This window comes from Procambarus clarkii, chromosome 6, assembly GCF_040958095.1.
Source record: "Procambarus clarkii isolate CNS0578487 chromosome 6, FALCON_Pclarkii_2.0, whole genome shotgun sequence".
NCBI classification, from domain to species: Eukaryota; Metazoa; Arthropoda; class Malacostraca; order Decapoda; family Cambaridae; genus Procambarus; species Procambarus clarkii.
In genome coordinates, this window is record NC_091155.1 from 2340916 (window position 1) to 2364516 (window position 23601).

A 23601-nucleotide genomic window follows, 5' to 3' on the forward strand; every position below is an offset into this window, starting at 1 on the left:
ACAGTCAGTGGTTAATGGTAGCCCCCACCACAGTCAGTGGTTAATGGTAGCCCCCACCACAGTCAGTGGGGAATGGTAGCCGCCACCACAGTCAGCGGTTAATGGTAGCCTCGACCAGAGTCAGTGGTTAATGGTAGCCTCCATCACAGTCAGTGGTTAATGGTAGCCACCTCCACAGTCAGTGGTTAATGGTAGCCGCCACCACAGTCAGTGGTTAATGGAAGCCCCCACCACAGTCAGTAGTTAATGGTAGCCTCCACCACCGTCAGTGGTAAATGGTAGTCGCCTCCACAGTCAGTGGTTAATGGTAGCCGCCTCCACAGTCGGTGGTTAATGGTAGTCTCCACTACAGTCAGTCGTTAATGGTAGCCTCCACCACAGTCAGTGGTTAATGGTAGCCCCCACCACAGTCAGTGGTTAATGGTAGCCTCCACCACAGTCAGAGGTTAATGGTAGCCGCCACCACAGTCAGCGGTTAAGGGTAGCCGCCACCACAGTCAGCGGTTAAGGGTAGCCGCCACCACAGTCAGTGGTTAAGGGTAGCCTCCACCACAGTCAGTGGTTAAGGGTAGCCTCCACCACAGTCAGTGGTTAAGGGTAGCCGCCACCACAGGCAGTGGTTAAGGGTAGCCGCCACCACAGTCAGCGGTTAAGGGTAGCCGCCACCACAGTCAGAGGTTAAGGGTAGCCGCCACCACAGTCAGCGGTTAAGGGTAGCCTCCACCACAGTCAGCGGTTAAGGGTAGCCTCTACCACAGTCAGTGGTTAAGGGTAGCCTCCACCACAGTCAGTGGTTAAGGGTAGCCTCCACCACAGTCAGTGGTTAAGGGTAGCCTCCACCACAGTCAGTGGTTAAGGGTAGCCTCCACCACAGTCAGTGGTTAATGGTAGCCTCCACCACAGTCAGTGGTTAATGGTAGCCGCCTCCACAGTCAGTGGTTAATGGTAGCCTCTACCACAGTCAGTGGTTAATGGTAGCCTCCACCACAGTCAGTGGTTAATGGTAGCCGCTACCACAGTCAGTGGTTAATGGTAGCCGCTACCACAGTCAGTGGTTAATGGTAGCCTCCACCACAGTCAGTGGTTAATGGTAGCCTCCACCACAGTCAGTGGTTAATGGTAGCCGCCAACAGTCAGTGGTTAATGGTAGCCGCCTTCACAGTCAGTGGTTAATGGTAGCCGCCACCACAGTCAGTGGTTAATGGTAGCCTCCACCACAGTCAGTGGTTAATGGTAGCCGCCACCACAGTCAGTGGTTAATGGTAGCCACCACCACAGTCAGTGGTTAATGGTAGCCGCCACCACAATCAGTAGATAATGGTAGCCGCCACCACAGTTAGTACATAATGGTAGCCCCCACCACAGTCAGTGGTTAATGGTAGCCGCCACCACAGTCAGTGGATAATGGTAGCCGCCCCACCACAGTCAGTGGTTAACGGTAGCCGCCACCACAGTCAGTGGTTAATGGTAGCCGCCACCACAGTCAGTGGTTAATGGTAGCCGCCACCACAGTCAGTGGATAATGGTAGCCGCCACCACAGTCAGTAGATAATGGTAACCGCCACCACAGTCAGTGGATAATGGTAGCCGCCACCACAGTCAGTGGATAATGGTAGCCCCCACCACAGTCAGTGGTTAATGGTAGCCGCCTCCACAGTCAGTGGTTAATGGTAGCCCCCACCAGAGTCAGTGGTTAATGGTAGCCCCCACCACAGTCAGTGGGGAATGGTAGCCGCCACCACAGTCAGCGGTTAATGGTAGCCTCGACCAGAGTCAGTGGTTAATGGTAGCCTCCATCACAGTCAGTGGTTAATGGTAGCCCCCACCACAGTCAGTGGTTAATGGTAGCCACCTCCACAGTCAGTGGTTAATGGTAGCCGCCACCACAGTCAGTGGTTAATGGTAGCCCCCACCACAGTCAGTAGTTAATGGTAGCCTCCACCACCGTCAGTGGTAAATGGTAGTCGCCTCCACAGTCAGTGGTTAATGGTAGCCGCCTCCACAGTCGGTGGTTAATGGTAGTCTCCACTACAGTCAGTCGTTAATGGTAGCCTCCACCACAGTCAGTGGTTAATGGTAGCCCCCACCACAGTCAGTGGTTAATGGTAGCCTCCACCACAGTCAGAGGTTAATGGTAGCCGCCACCACAGTCAGCGGTTTAGGGTAGCCGCCACCACAGTCAGCGGTTAAGGGTAGCCGCCACCACAGTCAGTGGTTAAGGGTAGCCTCCACCACAGTCAGTGGTTAAGGGTAGCCTCCACCACAGTCAGTGGTTAAGGGTAGCCGCCACCACAGGCAGTGGTTAAGGGTAGCCGCCACCACAGTCAGCGGTTAAGGGTAGCCTCTACCACAGTCTGTGGTTAAGGGTAGCCTCCACCACAGTCATTGGTTAAGGGTAGCCTCCACCACAGTCAGTGGTTAAGGGTAGCCTCCACCACAGTCAGTGGTTAAGGGTAGCCTCCACCACAGTCAGTGGTTAATGGTAGCCTCCACCACAGTCAGTGGTTAATGGTAGCCGCCTCCACAGTCAGTGGTTAATGGTAGCCTCTACCACAGTCAGTGGTTAATGGTAGCCTCCACCACAGTCAGTGGTTAATGGTAGCCGCTACCACAGTCAGTGGTTAATGGTAGCCGCTACCACAGTCAGTGGTTAATGGTAGCCTCCACCACAGTCAGTGGTTAATGGTAGCCTCCACCACAGTCAGTGGTTAATGGTAGCCGCCACCACAGTCAGTGGTTAATGGTAGCTGCTACCACAGTCAGTGGTTAATGGTAGCCTCCACCACAGTCAGTGGTTAATGGTAGCCTCCACCACAGTCAGTGGTTAATGGTAGCCTCCACCACAGTCAGTGGTTAATGGTAGCCGCCTCCACAGTCAGTGGTTAATGGTCGCCGCCTCCACAGTCAGTGGTTAATGGTCGCCGCCTTCACAGTCAGTGGTTAATGGTCGCCGCCTCCACAGTCAGTGGTTAATGGTCGCCGCCTCCACAGTCAGTGGTTAATGGTCGCCGCCTCCACAGTCAGTGGTTAATGGTAGCCGCCACCACAGTCAGTGGTTAATGGTAGCCTCCACCACAGTCAGTGGTTAATGGTAGCCTCCACCACAGTCAGTGGTAAATGGTAGTCGCCTCCACAGTCAGTGGTTAATGGTAGCCGCCTTCACAGTCGGTGGTTAATGGTAGCCTCCACTACAGTCAGTGGTTAATGGTAGCCTCCACCACAGTCAGTGGTTAATGGTAGCCTCCACCACAGTCAGTGGTTAATGGTAGCCTCCACCACAGTCAGTGGTTAATGGTAGCCTCCACCACAGTCAGTGGTTAATGGTAGCCTCCACCACAGTCAGTGGTTAATGGTAGCCTCCACCATAGTCAGCGGTTAATGGTAGCCGCCTCCACAGTCAGTGGTTAATGGTAGCCTCCACCACAGTCAGTGGTTAATGGTAGCCGCCACCACAGTCAGTGGTTAATGGTAGCCGCCTCCACAGTCAGTCGTTAATGGTAGCCTCCACCACAGTCAGTGGTTAATGGTAGCCGCCACCACAGTCAGTGGTTAATGGTAGCCGCCACCACAGTCAGTGGTTAATGGTAGCCGCCTCCACAGTCAGTGGTTAATGGTAGCCTCGACCACAGTCAGTGGTTAATGGTAGCCGCCACCAGTCAGTGGTTAATGGTAGCCGCCTTCACAGTCAGTGGTTAATGGTAGCCTCCACCACAGTCAGTGGTTAATGGTAGCCGCCACCACAGTCAGTGGTTAATGGTAGCCGCCTCCACAGTCAGTGGTTAATGGTAGCCGCCTCCACAGTCAGTGGTTAATGGTAGCCTCCACCACAGTCAGTGGTTAATGGTAGCCTCCACCACAGTCAGTGGTTAATGGTAGCCGCCACCACAGTCAGTGGTTAATGGTAGCCTCCACCACAGTCGGTGGTTAATGGTAGCCGCCACCACAGTCAGTGGTTAATGGTAGCCTCCACCACAGTCAGTGGTTAATGGTAGCCTCTACTACAGTCAGTGGTTAATGGTAGCCTCCACAACAGTCAGTGGTTAATGGTAGCTGCTACCACAGTCTGTGGTTAATGGTAGCCGCTACCACAGTCAGTGGTTAATGGTAGCCGCCACCACAGTCAGTGGTTAATGGTAGCCTCTACCACAGTCAGTGGTTAATGGTAGCCGCCACCACAGTCAGTGGTTAATGGTAGCCGCTACTGGTGTTAACCTTCAGTAAGCTTAGCATGGTCAGAACCAATGGAAAATCTGCAAATGTCTGGCGTGAGTGGCTGCGGCTGTATATGTTAGTGAATAGTTACTCACGTGTCTGGAAGTGTCAGCAATATTAGCAATACAATATAACAACTCTTTGCAAGCTCTCACCAACAATATTGGCCATGTTCCTTGTTAATGGCCAAAGGTGTAGACACTTGCAGGTAAAGTCCACTGTCTCTAGGGGGCAGATAAAGGGAACTGAAGCCCAAATTAATATAAAGCTTTTCGTAATCAAGATGCACGACTCTTCTTGACGTTCCAAGTCAATGTGAATGTTGCACTCATCTGCATGTTCTCCCTCTCTCATCATGAAGCTGTGTGGCAGGAGCTGCAGCTCTCTCATCATGAAGCTGTGTGGCAGGAGCTGCAGCTCTCTCCTCATGAAGCTGTGTGGCAGGAGCTGCAGCTCTCTCATCATGAAGCTGTGTGGCAGGAGCTGCAGCTCTCTCATCATGAAGCTGTGTGGCAGGTGCTGCAGCTCTCTCCTCATGAAGCTGTGTGGCAGGTGCTGCAGCTCTCTCCTCATGAAGCTGTGTGGCAGGAGCTGCAGCTCTCTCATCATGAAGCTGTGTGGCAGGAGCTGCAGCTCTCTCATCATGAAGCTGTGTGGCAGGTGCTGCAGCTCTCTCATCATGAAGCTGTGTGGCAGGAGCTGCAGCTCTCTCCTCATGAAGCTGTGTGGCAGGTGCTGCAGCTCTCTCCTCATGAAGCTGTGTGGCAGGAGCTGCAGCTCTCTGATCATGAAGCTGTGTGGCAGGTGCTGCAGCTCTCTGATCATGAAGCTGTGTGGCAGGTGCTGCAGCTCTCTCCTCATGAAGCTGTGTGGCAGGTGCTGCAGCTCTCTCCTCATGAAGCTGTGTGGCAGGAGCTGCAGCTCTCTCATCATGAAGCTGTGTGGCAGGTGCTGCAGCTCTCTCCTCATGAAGCTGTGTGGCAGGTGCTGCAGCTCTCTCCTCATGAAGCTGTGTGGCAGGAGCTGCAGCTCTCTCATCATGAAGCTGTGTGGCAGGAGCTGCAGCTCTCTCATCATGAAGCTGTGTGGCAGGTGCTGCAGCTCTCTCATCATGAAGCTGTGTGGCAGGAGCTGCAGCTCTCTCATCATGAAGCTGTGTGGCAGGAGCTGCAGCTCTCTCATCTTGAAGCTGTGTGGCAGGAGCTGCAGCTCTCTCATCATGAAGCTGTATGGCAGGTGCTGCAGCTCTCTCCTCATGAAGCTGTGTGGCAGGTGCTGCAGCTCTCTCCTCATGAAGCTGTGTGGCAGGTGCTGCAGCTCTCTCCTCATGAAGCTGTGTGGCAGGAGCTGCAGCTCTCTCATCATGAAGCTGTGTGGCAGGAGCTGCAGCTCTCTCATCATGAAGCTGTGTGGCAGGAGCTGCAGCTCTCTCATCATGAAGCTGTGTGGCAGGAGCTGCAGCTCTCTCCTCATGAAGCTGTGTGGCAGGAGCTGCAGCTCTCTCCTCATGAAGCTGTGTGGCAGGAGCTGCAGCTCTCTCATCATGAAGCTGTGTGGCAGGTGCTGCAGCTCTCTCATCATGAAGCTGTGTGGCAGGAGCTGCAGCTCTCTCATCATGAAGCTGTGTGGCAGGAGCTGCAGCTCTCTCATCATGAAGCTGTGTGGCAGGAGCTGCAGCTCTCTCATCATGAAGCTGTGTGGCAGGTGCTGCAGCTCTCTCATCATGAAGCTGTGTGGCAGGTGCTGCAGCTCTCTCATCATGAAGCTGTGTGGCAGGAGCTGCAGCTCTCTCATCATGAAGCTGTGTTGCAGGGCAAGGCGTCAGGTGCGTCAGAACACGCTAAGTGCAAGCAATTACCTGTATTTGATACGAAACAATTGAGGAATATCTTTTTTCATGAAGGTGTAGAGTGAGAGATGAGCTCCCCACGCCTCTGAAGCCCACTCCGAGTGGACTGTAAGGTGCGGCTTCATATCACCTGCCACAGTGCCAGTATACTGAGGTGTTGAGGCAAGGCTTCAGAAGTTGTGTTTGTGACTGACACTACTCACATACACAGGCATGACACCCATGTGTGTCTGCCTCTATGATAACGAGCACACACACACTACTCACACTCACACACATCAGCCGACTCATCTGTGACTTACTGGTGGTCCATCATTACGTATTAGTACTGATTGATTGATGAAGATTAAGCCACTACAAGGCATGGCACGGGCATGAATAGCCCGTAAGTGAATTTGATCTTTGGTCGGGAAATATATATTGGTGATCTCCACTGAACAGTGAAGTATTAATGCCCCGGGAGGCTGAGGTGCTTCAGCAGACATCACCCGGGATGAACCACTGAGCATCGTCCCGGGAGGCTGAGGTGCTCCAGCAGACATCACCCGGGATGAACCACTGAGCACCGTCCCTTCCCTACCCTGCCCCACCTTCCCTACCCTTCACCACCTTCCCTACCCTGCCCCACCTTCCCTACCCTGCCCCACCTTCCCTACCCTGCCCCACCTTCCCTACCCTGCCCCACCTTCCCTACCCTTCACCACCTTCCCTACCCTGCCCCACCTTCCCTACCCTGCCCCACCTTCCCTACCCTTCACCACCTTCCCTACCCTGCCCCACCTTCCCTACCCTGCCCCACCTTCCCTACCCTTCACCACCTTCCCTACCCTGCCCCACCTTCCCTACCCTGCCCCACCTTCCCTACCCTGCCCCACCTTCCCTACCCTGCCCCACCTTCCCTACCCTTCACCACCTTCCCTACCCTGCCCCACCTTCCCTACCCTGCCCCACCTTCCCTACCCTTCACCACCTTCCCTACCCTGCCCCACCTTCCCTACCCTTCACCACCTTCCCTACCCTGCCCCACCTTCCCTACCCTGCCCCACCTTCCCTACCCTTCACCACCTTCCCTACCCTGCCCCAACATCCCAACCCTGCCCCACCTACCCTACCCTGCCCCACCTACCCTACCCTGCCCCACCTTCCCTACCCTTCACCACCTTCCCTACCCTGCCCCACCTTCCCTACCCTGCCCCACCTTCCCTACCCTTCACCACCTTCCCTACCCTTCACCACCTACCCTACCCTTCACCACCTTCCCAACCCTTCACCACCTTCCCTACCCTTCACCACCGACCCTACCCTTCACCACCTTCCCTACACTTCATAACCTACCCTACCCTTCACCACCTTCACTACCCTTCACCACCTTCCCTAGCCTTCACCACCTTTCCTACCCTTCACCACCTTCCCTACCCTGCCCCCCTTTCCTTACCCTTCACAACCTTCCCTACCCTGCCCCACCTTCCCTACCCTGCCTCACCTTCCCTACCCTGCCCAACCTTCCCTACCCTTCACCACCTTCCCTACCCTTCACCACCTTCCCTACCCTGCCCCACCTTTCCTACCCTGTCCAACCTTCCCTACCCTGCCCCACCTTCCCTAACCTTCACCACCTTCCCTACCCTGCCCCACCTTGCCTACCCTTCACCACCTTCCTTACCATTCATCACCTTCCCTACCCTTCACCACCTTCCATACGCTGCCCCACCTTCCCTACCCTTCACCACCTTCCCTACCCTTCACCACCTTCCCTACCCTTCACCACCTTCCCTACCCTTCACCACCTTCCCTACCCTGTCCCACCTTCCCTACCCTGCCCTACCTACCCTACCCTGCCCCACCTTCCCTACCCTTCACCACCTTCCCTACCCTGCCCCACCTTCCCTACCCTGCCCCACCTTCCCTACCCTTAACCACCTTCCCTACCCTTCACCACCTACCCTACCCTTCACCACCTTCCCAACCCTTCACCACCTTCCCTACCCTTCACCACCGACCCTACCCTTCACCACCTTCCCTACACTTCATAACCTACCCTACCCTTCACCACCTTCACTACCCTTCACCACCTTCCCTAGCCTTCACCACCTTCCCTACCCTTCACCACCTTCCCTACCCTGCCCCCCTTTCCTTACCCTTCACAACCTTCCCTACCCTGCCCCACCTTCCCTACCCTGCCTCACCTTCCCTACCCTGCCCAACCTTCCCTACCCTTCACCACCTTCCCTACCCTTCACCACCTTCCCTACCCTGCCCCACCTTTCCTACCCTGTACAACCTTCCCTACCCTGCCCCACCTTCCCTAACCTTCACCACCTTCCCTACCCTGCCCCACCTTGCCTACCCTTCACCACCTTCCTTACCATTCATCACCTTCCCTACCCTTCACCACCTTCCATACGCTGCCCCACCTTCCCTACCCTTCACCACCTTCCCTACCCTTCACCACCCTCCTTACCCTTCACCACCTTCCCTACCCTTCACCACCTTCCCTACCCTTCACCTTCCCTACCCTGCCCCACCTTCCCTACCCTGCCCTACCTTCCCTACCCTTCATCACCTTCCCTACCCTTCACCTCCTTCCCTACCCTTCACCACCTTCCCTACCCTGCCCCACCTTCCCTACCCTTCACCATCTTCCCTACCCTTCACCACCTTCCCTACCCTTCACCACCTTCCTTACCCTGACCCACCTTCCCTACCCTTCAACACCTTCCCTACCTTTCACCACCTTCCCTACCCTTCACCACCTTCCCTACCCTGCCCCACTTTCCCTACCCTGCCCCACCATCCCTACCCTGCCACACCTTCCCAACCCTGCCCCAACTTCCCTACCCTTCAACATATTCCCTACCCTTCAACACATTCCCTACCCTTCACCACCTTCCCTACCCTTCACCACCTACCATACCCTTCACCACCTTCCCTACCCTTCACCACTTTCCCTACCCGGCCGACCTTTCCGACCCTTCACCACCTACCCTACCCTGCCACCACCTTTCCTACCTTTCACCACCTTCCCTACCCTTCACCACCTTCCCTACCCTGCCCCACTTTCCCTACCCTGCCCCACCTTCCCTACCCTGCCACACCTTCCCAACCCTGCCCCAACATCCCTACCCTTCAACACATTCCCTACCCTTCAACACTTTCCCTACCCTGCCCCACCTTCCCTACCCTTCACCACCTTCCCTAACCTTCACCACCATCCCTACCCTTCACCACCGTCCCTACCATGCCCCACCTCTCATACCCTTCATGCTCTTCCCTACCCTTCACCACCTTCCCTACCCTGCCCTACCTTCCCTACCCTGCCCCACCTTCCCTACCCTTCACCAAATTCCCTACCCTTCACCACCTTCCTTACCCTTCATCACCTTCCCTACCCTTCACCATTTTCACTACCCTTCACCACCTTCCCTACCCTTCACCAATTTCCCTACCCTTCACCGCCTTCTTTACCCTTCACTACCTTCCTTACCTTGCCCCACCTTTCCTTCTCTGCCCCACCTTCCCTACCTTTCATCACCTTCCCAACCCTTCACCACCTTTCCTACCCTTCACCACCTTCCCTACCCTGCCCCACCTTCCCTACCCTTCACCACCTTCCCTACCCTTCACCACCATCCCTACCCTTCACCACCTTCCCTACCATGCCCCACCTTTCATACCCTTCATCCTCTTCCCTACCTTTCACCACCTTTCCTACTCTGCCCCACCTTCCCTACCCTGCCCTGCCTTTCTTACCCTTCATCACCTTTCCTACCCTGCCCCACCTACCCTACTCTTCACCACCTTCCCTATCCTTCACCACCTTCCATACCCTGCCCCTCCTTCCCTACCCTTCACCACTTTCCCTACCCTTCACAACCTTCCCTACCCTGCCCTACCTTCCCTATCCTTCACCACCTTCCCTACCCTTCACCACCAACCCTACTCTGCCACACCTTTCCTACCCGTCTCCAACAGCCCTACCCTTCACCACCTACAATACAGTTCACCACCTTCCCGACCCTGCCGCACCTTCCCTACCCTTCACCACCTTCCCTACCCTTCACCACCTTCCCTACTCTTCACCACCTTCTTTACCCTTCACCATCTTCCCAACCCTGCCCTACCTTCCTTACCCTTCATCACCGTCCCTACCCTGCCCCACCTTCCCTACCCTTCACCACCTTCCTTACCCTTCACCACCTTCCCTACCCTTCACCACCTTCCATACCCTGCACCACCTTCCCTACCCTTCACCACCTTCCCTACCCTTCACCACCTTCCCTACCCTTCACCACCGTCTCTTCCCTGCCCCAACTTTCATACCCTTCATCACCTTCCCTACCCTTCACCACCTTTCCTACCCTCCCCCACCTTCCCAACCCTTCACCACCTTCCCTACCCTGCCCCCACCTACCCTACCCTTCAATATCTTCCCTACCCTTCACCACCTTCCCTACCCTGCCCCTCCTTCCCTACCCTTCACCACTTTCCCTACCCTTCACAACCTTCCCTACCCTGCCCCACCTACCCTACCCTGCCCCACCTTCCCTGCCCTTCACCACCTTCCCTACCCTTCACCACCTGACCTACTCTGCCCCTCCTTTCCTACCCGTCACCACCTTCCCTTTCCTTCACCACCTACCCTACTATGCCCCACCTTCCCTTCCCTTCACTATCATCCCTACCCTGCCCCACCTTCTCTTCCCTTTACCACCTTCGCTACCCTGCCCCACCTTTCCTACCCTTTACCACCATCCCTACCCTTCACCACCTTCTCTACCCTTTACCACCTTCCCTACCTTTCACTACCTTCCCTACCCTTCACCACCTTCCCTTCACTACCCCATCTTCCCTACCCTTCACCACCTTCTCAACCCTGCACGACCTTCCCTACCCTACACCACCTTCCCTACCCTTCACTACCTTCCCTACCCTTCACCTCCTTCCCTTCCCTGCCCCATCTTCCCTACCCTTCACCACCTTCTCTACCCTTCATCACCTTCCCTACCCTGCCCCACCTTCCCTAACCTTCACCACCTTCCTTACCCTTCACCACCTTCCCTACCCTTCACCACCTTCCCTACCCTGCCCCACCTTCCCTACCCTTAACCACCTTCCCTACCCTTCACCACCTTCCCTACCCTTCACCACCTTCCCAACCCTTCACCACCTTCCCTACCCTTCACCACCTTCCCAACCCTTCACCACCTTCCCTACCCTGCCCCACTTTCCCTACCCTTCACCACCTTCCCTACCCTTCACCACCTTCCCTACCCTGCCCCACCTTCCCAACTCTTCACCACCTTCCCTACCCTTCACCACCTTCCCTACCCTTCACCACCTTCCCTACCATTCACCACCTTCCCAACCCTTCACCACCTTCCCTACCCTTCACCACCTTCCCAACCCTTCACCACCTTCCCTACCCTGCCCCACTTTCCGTACCCTGCCCCACCTTCCCAACTCTTCACCACCTTCCCTTCCTTTCACCACCTTCCTGACCCTTCACCACCTTCCCTTCCTTTCACCACCTTCCTGACCCTTCACCACCTTCCCTTCCTTTCACCACCTTCCCTACCCTTCACCACCTTCCTTACGCTTCACCACCTTCCCTACCCTTCACCACCTTCCCTACCCTTCACCACCTTCCCTACCCTTCACCACCTTCCCTACCCTTCACCATCTTCCCTACCCTGCCCCACCTTCCCTACCCTGCCCCACCTTCCCTACCCTGCCCCACCTTCCCTACCCTTCACCACTTTCCCAACCCTTAACCACCCTCTTTACCCTTCACCACCTTCCCTACCCTGCCCCACCTTCCCTACCCTTCATCAACTTCCCTACCCTTCACCACCTACCATACTCTTCACCACCTTCCCTACCCTTCACCACCTACCCTACCCTGCCCCACCTACGCTTCCCTTCACCATTTTTCCTACCATGCCCCACCTTCCCAACCCTTCACCACCTTCCCCACCCTGCCCCACCTTCCCTACCCTTCACCACCTTCCCTACCCTTCACCACCATCCCTACCCTTCACCACCGTCTCTTCCCTGCCCCACCTTCCATACCCTTCATCACCTTCCCTACCCATCACCACCTTCCCTACCCTTCACCACCTTCCCCACCCTGCCCAACCTTCCCTACCCATCACCACCTTCCCTACCCTTCACCACCTTCCCTCTTCTGCCCCATCTTCCCTACCCTTCATCACCTTCCCTACCCTTCATCTCCTTCCCCACCCTGCCCAACCTTCCCTACCCTTCACCACCTTCCCTACCCTTCACCACCTTCCCTACCCTTCACCACCTTCCCTACCCTTCATCACCTTCCCTACCCTTCACCACCTTCTTTACCCTTAACTACCTTCCCTACCCTGCTACATCTTCCCTACCTTGCCCTACTTTCCTTACCATTCATCACCTTCCCTACCCTTCACCATTTTCCCTACCCTTCACCAACTTCCCTACCCTGTCCCACCTTCCCTACCCTTCACAACCTTCCCTACCCTGCCCCACCTTCCCTACCCTGCCCCAACTTCCCTACACTGCCCCACCTTCCCTACCCTGCCCCACCTTCCTTACCCTGTCCCACCTTCAGTACCCTGCTCCACCTTCCCTACCCTTCACCACTTTCCCTACCCTTCACCACCTACCCTACCCTGCCCCACCTTCCCTACCCTTCAACACCTTCCCTACCCTAGCCCACCTTCCCTACCCTGCCCCACCTTCCCTACTCTGCCCCAGCTTCCCTACCCTTCACCACCTACCCTACCCTGCCCCACCTTCCCTACCCTTCAACACCTTCCCTACCCTAGCCCACCTTCCCTACCCTTCACCACCTTCCCTACCCTTCATCACCTTCCCTACCCTTCACCACCTTCCCTACCCTGTCCCACTTTCCTTCCCCTTCACCACCTTCCCTACCCGTGCCCCCACCTTCCTTACCCTTCACCACCTTCCCTACCCCTGCCCCCACCTTCCCTACCCTTCACCACCTTCCCTACCCTTCACCACCTTCCCTACACTGCACCACCTTCCGTACCCTGCCCCACCTTCCCAACTCTTCACCACCTTCCTTACCTTTCACCACCTTCCTGAACCTTCACCACCATCCCTACCCTTCACCACCTTCCTTACCCTTCACCACCTTCCCTACCCTTCACCACCTTCCCTACCCTTCACCACCTTCCCTACCCTTCTCCACCTTCCCTACCCTACCCCACCTTCCCTACCCTGCCCCACCTTCCCTACCTTTCACCACTTTCCCTACCCTGTACCACCTTCCCTACCCTTCACCACCTTCCTTCCCCTTAACCACCCTCTTTACCCTTCACCACCTTCCCTACCCTGCCCCACCTTCCCTACCCTTCATCAACTTCCCTTTCCTTCACCACGTACCATACTCTTCACCACCTTCCCTACCCTTCACCACCTACCCTACCCTGCCCCACCTACCCTTCCCTTCACCATTTTTCCTACCATGCCCCACCTTCCCTACCCTTCATCAACTTCCCTACCCTTCACCACCTACCATACTCTTCACCACCATCCCTACCCTTCACCTCTTTCCCTACCCTTCATCATTTTCCCTACCCTGACCGACCGTTCCTACCCTTCACCACCTACCCTACCCTGCCCCACCTTTCCTACCCTTCACCACCTTCCCTACCCTTCACAACTTTCCCTAACCTTCACCACCTTCCTTACCCTGCCCCACCTTCCCTACTCTTCAACACCTTCCCTACCCTTCACCACCTTCCCTACCCTTCACAACCTTCCCTACCCTGCCCCACTTTCCCTACCCTGCCCCACCTTACCTACCCTGCCACACCTTCTCTACCCAGCTCCACCATCCCTACCCTTCACCACCTTCCCTACTCTTCACCACCTTCCCTACCCTGCCCCACCTTGCCTTCCCTTCACCACCTTCCCTACCCTTCACCACCTTCCCTACCCTTCACCACCTTCCCTACCCTTCACCACCTTCTTTACCCTTCACCATCTTCCCTACCCTGCCCCACCTTCCCTACCCTGCCCTACCTTCCTTACCCTTCATCACCTTCCCTACCCTTCACCATTTTCACTACCCTTCACCACCTTCCCTACAAAACCAATTTCCCTATCCTTCACCGCCTTCTTTACCCTTCACTACCTTCCCTACCCTGCCCCACCTTCCCTTCTCTGCCCTACCTTCCCTATCCATCACCACCTTCCCTACCTTTCATCACCTTCCCATCCCTTCACCACCTTCCCTACCCTTCACCACCTTCCCTACCCTGCCCCACCTTCCCTACCCTTCACCACCTTCCCTACCCTGCCAAAACCTTTCCTACCCTTCACCACCTTCTTTACCCTTCACCATCTTCCCTACCCTGCCCCACCTTCCCTACCCTGCCCTGCCTTCCTTACTCTTCATCACCTTTCCTACCCTGCCCCACCTACCCTACTCTTCACCACCTTCCCTACCCTTCACCACCTACCCTACCTTGCCCCACCTTTCCTACCCTTCACCACCTTCCCTACCCTTCACAACTTTCCCTAACCTTCACCACCTTCCTTACCCTGCCCCACCTTCCCTACTCTTCAACACCTTCCCTACCCTTCACCACCTTCCCTACCCTTCACAACCTTCCCTACCCTGCCCCACTTTCCCTACCCTGCCCCACCTTACCTACCCTGCCACACCTTCTCTACCCAGCTCCACCATCCCTACTCTTCACCAACTTCCCTACCCTGCCCCACCTTGCCTTCCCTTCACCACCTTCCCTACCCTTCACCACATTCCCTACCCTTCACCACCTTCCCTACCCTTCACCACCTTCTTTACCCTTCACCATCTTCCCTACCCTGCCCCACCTTCCCTACCCTGCCCTACCTTCCTTACCTTTCATCACCTTCCCTACCCTTCACCATTTTCACTACCCTTCACCACCTTCCCTACAAAACCAATTTCCCTATCCATCACCACCTTCCCTACCTTTCATCACCTTCCCAACCCTTCACCACCTTTCCTACCCTTCACCACCTTCCCTACCCTGCCCCACCTTCCCTACCCTACACCACCTTCTCTTACCTTCACCACCATCCCTACCCTTCACCACCTTTCCTACCCTTCACCACCTTCCCTACCCTGCCCCACCTTCCCTATCCTTCACCACCTTCCCTACCCTTCACCACCTTCTTTACCCTTCACCATCTTCCCTACCCTGCCCCACCTTCCCTACCCTGCCCTGCCTTCCTTAACCTTCATCACCTTTCCTACCCTGCCCCACCTACCCTACTCTTCACCACCTTCCCTACCCTTCACCACCTTTCATACCCTGCCCCTCCATCCTTACCCTTCACCACTTTCCCTACCCTTCACAACCTTCCCTACCCTGCCCCACCTTCCCTACCCGTCACCACCTTCCCTACCCTTCACCACCTTCCCTACTCTTCACCACCTTCTTTACCCTTCACCATCTTCCCTACCCTGCCCCACCTTCCCTACCCTGCCCTTCCTTCCTTACCCTTCATTACCTACCCTACCCTGCCCACCTTCCCTACCCTTCACTACCTTCCCTACCCTTCACCACCTTCCCTACCCTGCCCCACCTTCCCTACCCTTCACCACCTTCCCTACCCTTCACCACCTTTCCTACCCTTCACCACCGTCTCTTCCCTGCCCCACCTTCCATACCCTTCATCACCTTCCCTACCCTTCACCACCTTTCCTACCCTCCCCCACCTTCCCAACCCTTCAACACCTTCCCTACCCTGCCCCCACCTACCCTACCCTTCACCACCTGCTGCTGCTTCCTGGGGGTGGAGGCCTGGTCGAGGACCGGGCCGCGGGGACACTAAGCCCCCCGAAATCATCTCAAGATAACCTCAAGATATACCCAGCCCCACCTTCCCTACCCTACCCCACCTTCCCTACCCTTCACCACCTTCCCTACCCTGCCCCACCTTCCCTACCCTTCACCACCTTCCCTACCCTACCCCACCTTCCCTACCCTTCACCACCTTCCCTACCCTTCACCACCTTCCCTACCCTACCCCACCTTCCCTACCCTTCACCACCTTCCCGACCCAGCCCCACCTTCCCTACCCTTCACCACCTTCCCTACCCTTCACCACCTTCCCTACCCTACCCCACCTTCCCAACCCTTCACCACCTTCCCTACCCTTCACCACCTTCCCTACCCTTCACCACCTTCCCTACCCTTCACCACCTTCCCTACCCTGCACCACCTTCCCTACCCTTCACCACCTTCCCTACCCTTCCCCACCTTCCTTGTCCTTCACCACCTTCCCTTCCCTGCCCCCCCCCCTTCCCTACCCTGCCCCACTTTCCCTACCCATCACCACCTTCTCTACCCTGCTTCACCTTCCCTACCCTTCACCACCTTCCCTACCCTTCACCATCTACACTACCCTGCCCCACCTTCCCTACCCTATCCCTCCATCCCTACCCTGCCCCACCTTCGCATCCCTGCCCCACCTTCCCTACTCTTCACCACCTTCCCTACCCTTCACCAACTTCCCTACCTTGCCCTACCTTCCCTACCCTTCACCACCTTCACTACCCTGCCCTACCTTCCCTACCCTACCCCACCTTCCCTACCCTACCCCACCTTCCCTACCCTGCCCCACCTTCCCTACCCTTCACCACCCTCCCTGCCCTTCACCACCTTCCCTACCCTTCACCACCTTCCCTACCATACACCACCTTCCCTACCCTTCACCACCTTCCCTACCCTTCACCACCTTCCCTACCATACACCACCTTCCCTACCCTTCACCACCTTCCTTACCCTTCACCACCTTCCCTACCCTTCACCACCTTCCTTACCCTTCACCACCTTCCCTACCCTTCACCACCTTCCCTACCCTTCCCCACCTTCCCTACACTGCCTCACCTTCCCTACCCTGCCCCACCTTCCCTACCCTTCACCACCTTCCCTACCCTGCCCTACCTTCCCTACCCTACCCCACCTTCCCTACCCTACACCACCTTCCCTCCCCTTCACCTCCTTCCCTACCCCTCACCACCTTCCCTACCCTTCACCACCTTCCCTACCCCACACCACCTTCCCTACCCTTCCCTACCTTCCCTGCCCTTCCCCACCTTCCCTACCCTTCACTACCTTCCCTACCCTTCACCACCTTCCCTACCCTTCTCCACCTTCCCTACCCTTCCCCACCTTCCCTACCCTTCACCACCTTCCCTACCCTCACCACCTTCCCTACTGTTCCCCACCTTCCCTACCCTTCACCACCTTCTCTACCCTTCATCACCTTCCCTACCCTTCACCACCTTCCTTAACCTTCCTCACCTTCCCTACCCTGCCCCACCTTCCCTACCCTTCACCACCCTCCCTGCCCTTCACCACTTTCCCTACCCTTCCCCACCTTCCCTACCCTTTCCCACCTTCCCTACCATTCCCCACCTTCCCTACCCTTCCCTACCTTCCCTACCTTCCCTACCATTCCCCACCTTCCCTACCCTGCCCCACCTTCCCTACCCTTCCCTACCCTTCCCTACCTTCCCTACCATTCCACCTGTCTTTAATAGATATGTAGTTTGTGGGAGGTGAAGGGTGTCATAGTAGAATGATCGGCCATGGCCAGACCTGGTTCTCAGAATATTAAGCGGGAGTTAATGGCCGCCTAACTATATATGTTAACATCTAGTATATGTTATGTTGCTGAGGCGACTGATGCCATACATAGATAATTTCTCAAGATGGAGCACGAACACGAACTTCGTCTGCTCAAGGACGACTACAATGTACTCCAACTTCCCTGCAAGTTGGGCCAGAAGGTCCTCGACTTCTGTATAGACACCGGGGCCCGTAACACACACGTGTCCCTCCAGACTGTCATTGACTGTGGACTGAGAGACAAGATTAAACCCTATCCCCCTCACCTGCAATGGCCAGATGGAGTCGTTGGGATTTTGAAGGAAGAATTGGTGTGTGAAGATAATGTTAGGATTAATACAATAATCTTGGTAAGGGACAAGATTTCCAACTTACTGGGTTTAGATGTACTTAATAATTACCGCTGCAGCATAAGACTGTCAGCCAGCTAGCCGACCCTTGTGGTACGCAGCCTGTCTAAGAAGAGGCGCCACATCATCAATGATCACCTTATTCTCCCCTGTACCGTTGGGGGCCAAACAAAGATCAAGAGGTGCATAATAGATACCGGCTGCACCTACACCTATATCACAGACGACATCGTCAGAGAGTGCGGCCTCCAGGTGCACCAAGCCCCACAAGCTATCACATACCTAGACGCCGCCGAAGAAAAGTTCACCGTTGATCGCCAAGCACCGATGGAACTGACTGTTCTAGGGAAGACATCAACCGTTGACGCCTTAATTGACAACAACGAAGATACTATGATCCTGGGCATGGACTTTCTCACAGGGTTGGAGATAACTTTTGTAGGCATTAATAAAATCATCACCAACGAGTTGGACCCCTGAAAAGCTTATTGTAATCTTTTGTTTATATAAAGAAAAATTAACTTAAAATATTTGTTTTGTTTGTATAAAAATAAATTATAAATAAAAATGTGTGTGCGTGTGTGCGTGCAATCCACAACAGTCGCCTTGCTCCTAGATATCTATTTACGGGTAAACATGTTCCCGATGGCGCCTTCTTTTGATAATTACTTACTATTTACCACTAGGTGAACAGAGGCATAAGGTGTCAGGGAACTAGGGAACTATCAGGGGGGAAAGCGCCAAGCCATTACGACTATATAGCACTTGGAAGGGGTCAGGATAAGGATTTGGGATGGAACGGGAGGGAAGGAAAGTGTGCCCAACCACTTGGACGGTCGGGGATTGAACGCCGAACTGCATGACGCGAGAACGTCGCTCTATCGTCCAGCCCAAGTGGTTGGACATATAAGGTGTCAGGGAACGTGCCAAAACATCTGAAAAGTTAGGTTAACACTTTAGTGTGCTAGCGACGACAGCTCACTAATACGTTGTCGTTCACTTTTCTAGTGAGTCTACTCCGGCGAGAACGTCCGGCGTCACTCATTAAAATATTTGTTAAAAAGTTACATTTAATCCTAACAATCTGGGAGTGGTTTCAAGATGAGCGCCTTCAGACTGCGCACAATTTGATACCAAAATGAAAGACGTAACATGAATTTTGATGTCAGAACATTGGAGAGATATAAATAATTTTGTGGCGATAAGCGTCAAAAAGTGTCCAAAAGTTAAAATATTTGTTAAAATTCTATTTATTGTTCTATTATTATGGGACTAGTTTTAAAATACGCGCCTTTTTATCGCGAACAATTTGATACCAAACTGAAGGACGCAGCACGAAAATTAATGTTATCAAACTGAACGAGTATATACATTAGTCTGCAGGTGTGCCAACTGGTGCTCGTTCACGAGTAACTTGGCCCACCTTAGGCTCTGTTGTAGGACTCACTCCGGGCTTTTAGACCTTATATGCATATACCACTATAGAGAATTCGATGTAGCACGAGAAACAAGGTGAGAAAACTCAAACGAGTATATCATTTTACAGATTTTGCGCGCTCACGGGTAACTTGGCCGACTATAGTCTTTATACTTTGTTATTGGTATTGCTTATATATATTGCGGTTGTTATTGCTTATATTGGTCTTTCTACTTAGAGTATTTTATTGGGAATATTTTGATACCACAATGAAAAATGTAGCACAAAAACTTGTGTTAGCAAACTGTATGTGTTTGTCTGGTGTATTGGGTGTAAGCTAGGGGGTGTGGCAATGAGTGAGCTCTTGCTGGTAAGGCTTCGACGACTTTGGGGGTCGTTGTGGGTGAGGCGCGCCTACGTTATATAATTTATATGCATATGTCTGTGAAGGAAATTTTATTGCGATCACAATGATACAAAAAAAAAACAATGTTGAACAAGTTTTGACTTGATAAACCTGAACAGAGTTGCAACATGTGCGCGCTGTTTGGCGTGAAGGGCTAACAAACGACTTAGTTCTATTATTACACTGTTGGGGCCGGCCTCACGTTAGCTTGGTGACATGTTATACATATGTTCCTATAGAACATTTCATTGGCAACACATTGATACCAAAATAAAACAGGCACATCGAAAATGAAGGTCAGAAACATGAGAAGAGTATAAACTTTTCAGTAGTGTAGTAGCACATGTGCAGTTGAGAGTGTGGTAACAGGTAACCCATGGGCACATTCCCACGGTCTTGCGGGTGGGGCGCGCCCATGATTTGTATTTTATAATCATATGTCAGTTATTGCGGTCACAGTGATACCAAAATTAACGACGTAGACCAACTCTGAGGTTGATAAACATGAAAAGATCATAAACTTTTTTTTTTTTCTTGCCATGTAACTGTTATCATTTTTTTTATAAATTTTGAAAGTATTTACCTACTTAAAATTTTCTTAGGTTAAGGACCTGCTCGAAACGCTGCGCGTACTAGTGGCTTTACAAGACTGAAATTACCATTTTATGTATCCTCACATTCCCAATGTACCTTCTTGTATATGCATAAAAAAATAAATAAATAAATAAATAAACATTTCAGCGCGGTTTGACGCTCCCACCTTACGATCACCATAGTTTTTGATTTGGCACGGGTCTCATGTTGGGTTTGGTGAAATTATATATATATATATATATATATATATATATATATATATATATATATATATATATATATATATATATATATATATATATATATATATATATATATATATGTCGTACCTAGTAGCCAGAACGCACTTCTCAGCCTACTATGCAAGACCCGATTTACCTAATAAGCCAAGTTTTCCTGAATTAATATATTTTCTCTAAATTTTTTCATTTGAAATGATGAAGCTACCCATTTCATTATGTTTGAGGTCAATTTTATTTGAGTTAAAATTAACGTAGATATATGACCGAACCTAACCAACCCTACCTAACCTAACCTAACCTATCTTTATAGGTTAGGTTAGGTTAGGTAGCAGAAAAAGTTAGGTTAGGTTAGGTTAGGTAGGTTAGGTAGTCGAAAAACAATTAATTCATGAAAACTTGGCTTATTAGGCAAATCGGGCCTTGAATAGTAGGCATAGAAGTGCGTTCTGGCTGTTAGGTACGACATATATATATATATATATATATATATATATATATATATATATATATATATATATATATATATATATATATATATATATATATATATATATATATATATATATATATATATTTATATATATATATATATATATATATATATATATATATATTTATATATATATATATATATATATATATATATATATATATATATATATATATATATATATATATATATATTATTAAATATGACCGAAAAAGTAAGATTAATAATTGTAACACGAATTTTCTCAATCTTTCGTACATTTCTTTTCACTGTTGGAGGTAAATCAAAAACCAATTCTCCAAAATTCATTTTTATTTCTAGTCTGACGCGACACGAGCGCGTTTCGTAAAACTTATTACATTTTCAAAGACTTTAGTTTACAAATACACAACTGAATAGAACTTACGCATCTCCGATTTTATATCTACATTTGAGTGAGGTGGATGGGGTGAGGTGGCATTAATAGGGTATTAATTTCATCAACACAAGACTGAACAAGAGGTGGCATTAATAGGGTATTAATTTCATCAACACAAGACAGAACAAGAGGTGGCATTAATAGGGTATTAATTTCATCAACACAAGACAGAACACGAAACAATGGGTATTGAATAGAAGTGTTTGTAGAAAGCCTATTGGTCCATATTTCTTGATGCTTCTATATTGGAGCGGAGTCTTGAGGTGGGTAGAATATAGTTGTGCATTAATTGGCTGTTGATTGCTGGTGTTGACTTCTTGATGTGTAGTGCCTCGCAAACGTCAAGCCGCTTGCTATCGCTGTATCTATCGATGATTTCTGTGTTGTTTACTAGGATTTCTCTGGCGATGGTTTGGTTGTGGGAAGAGATTATATGTTCCTTAATGGAGCCCTGTTGCTTATGCATCGTTAAACGCCTAGAAAGAGATGTTGTTGTCTTGCCTATATACTGGGTTTTTTGGAGCTTACAGTCCCCAAGAGGGCATTTGAAGGCATAGACGACGTTAGTCTCTTTTAAAGCGTTCTGTTTTGTGTCTGGAGAGTTTCTCATGAGTAGGCTGGCCGTTTTTCTGGTTTTATAGTAAATCGTCAGTTGTATCCTCTGATTTTTGTCTGTAGGGATAACGTTTCTATTAACAATATCTTTCAGGACCCTTTCCTCCGTTTTATGAGCTGTGGAAAAGAAGTTCCTGTAAAATAGTTTAATAGGGGGTATAGGTGTTGTGTTAGTTGTCTCTTCAGAGGTTGCATGGCGTTTCACTTTCCTTCTTATGATGTCTTCGACGAAACCATTGGAGAAGCCGTTGTTGACTAGGACCTGCCTTACCGTACAGAGTTCTTCGTCGACTTGCTTCCATTCTGAGCTGTGGCTGAGAGCACGGTCGACATATGCGTTAACAACACTCCTCTTGTACCTGTCTGGGCAGTCGCTGTTGGCATTTAGGCACATTCCTATGTTCGTTTCCTTAGTGTAGACTGCAGTGTGGAAACCTCCGCTCTTATCCATGACTGTTACATCTAGAAAGGGCAGCTTCCCATCCTTTTCCATCTCGTAAGTGAAACGCAGCACGGAACTCTGCTCAAATGCCTCCTTCAGCTCCTGCAGATGTCTGACATCAGGTACCTGTGTAAAATTGTCGTCAACATACCTGCAGTATATGGCCAGTTTCAAGTTCATGTTGACTAAGACTTTTGCTCGATGGTACCCATGTAGAAGTTTGCAAACAGGACACCTAGGGGAGAACCCATGGCGACCCCATCTACTTGCTTATACATGTGCCCATCCGGGCTCAAGAAGGGTGCCTCTTTAGTACAAGCTTGGAGTAGTTTCCTCAGAATATTTTCTGGTATGTCAAGAGGAGTACAGGCTGGATCACGATACACTCTGTCGGCTATCATCCCGATTGTCTCGTCCACAGGTACGTTGGTAAACAGCGATTCTACGTCCAACGAGGCTCTTATCCCTGTGGCCCGTGTGCCCCGCAGTAAGTCAACAAATTCCTTTGGAGACTTCAGGCTGAAGGCGCAGGGAACATAAGGAGTCAGCAGGCCGTTGAGTCGCTTCGCCAGTCTGTACGTGGGTGTGGGTATATGGCTAATGATTGGCCGAAGTGGGTTTCCAGGCTTGTGTGTCTTGACATTTCCATACGCATATCCAGGTTTATATTCCCCAATGATCTATGGCAGGTGGAGTCCGGATTTCTTGGCGTTCACAGTTTCGATCAGTTTGTTGACCTTTGCTTTTAATTCGGCTGTAGTTACCCTTTGGAACTTAGTTTGGTCAAAGAGTATGATGTTCATTTTCGCCAGATATTCGTCTTTTTTAAGAATGACATATATTGGCGACTTGTCACCTCTCCTGACAACTATCTCCGTGTTCTCACGAAGGCTTTTAGCTGCCGCTTTGAGCTCGGGGGAC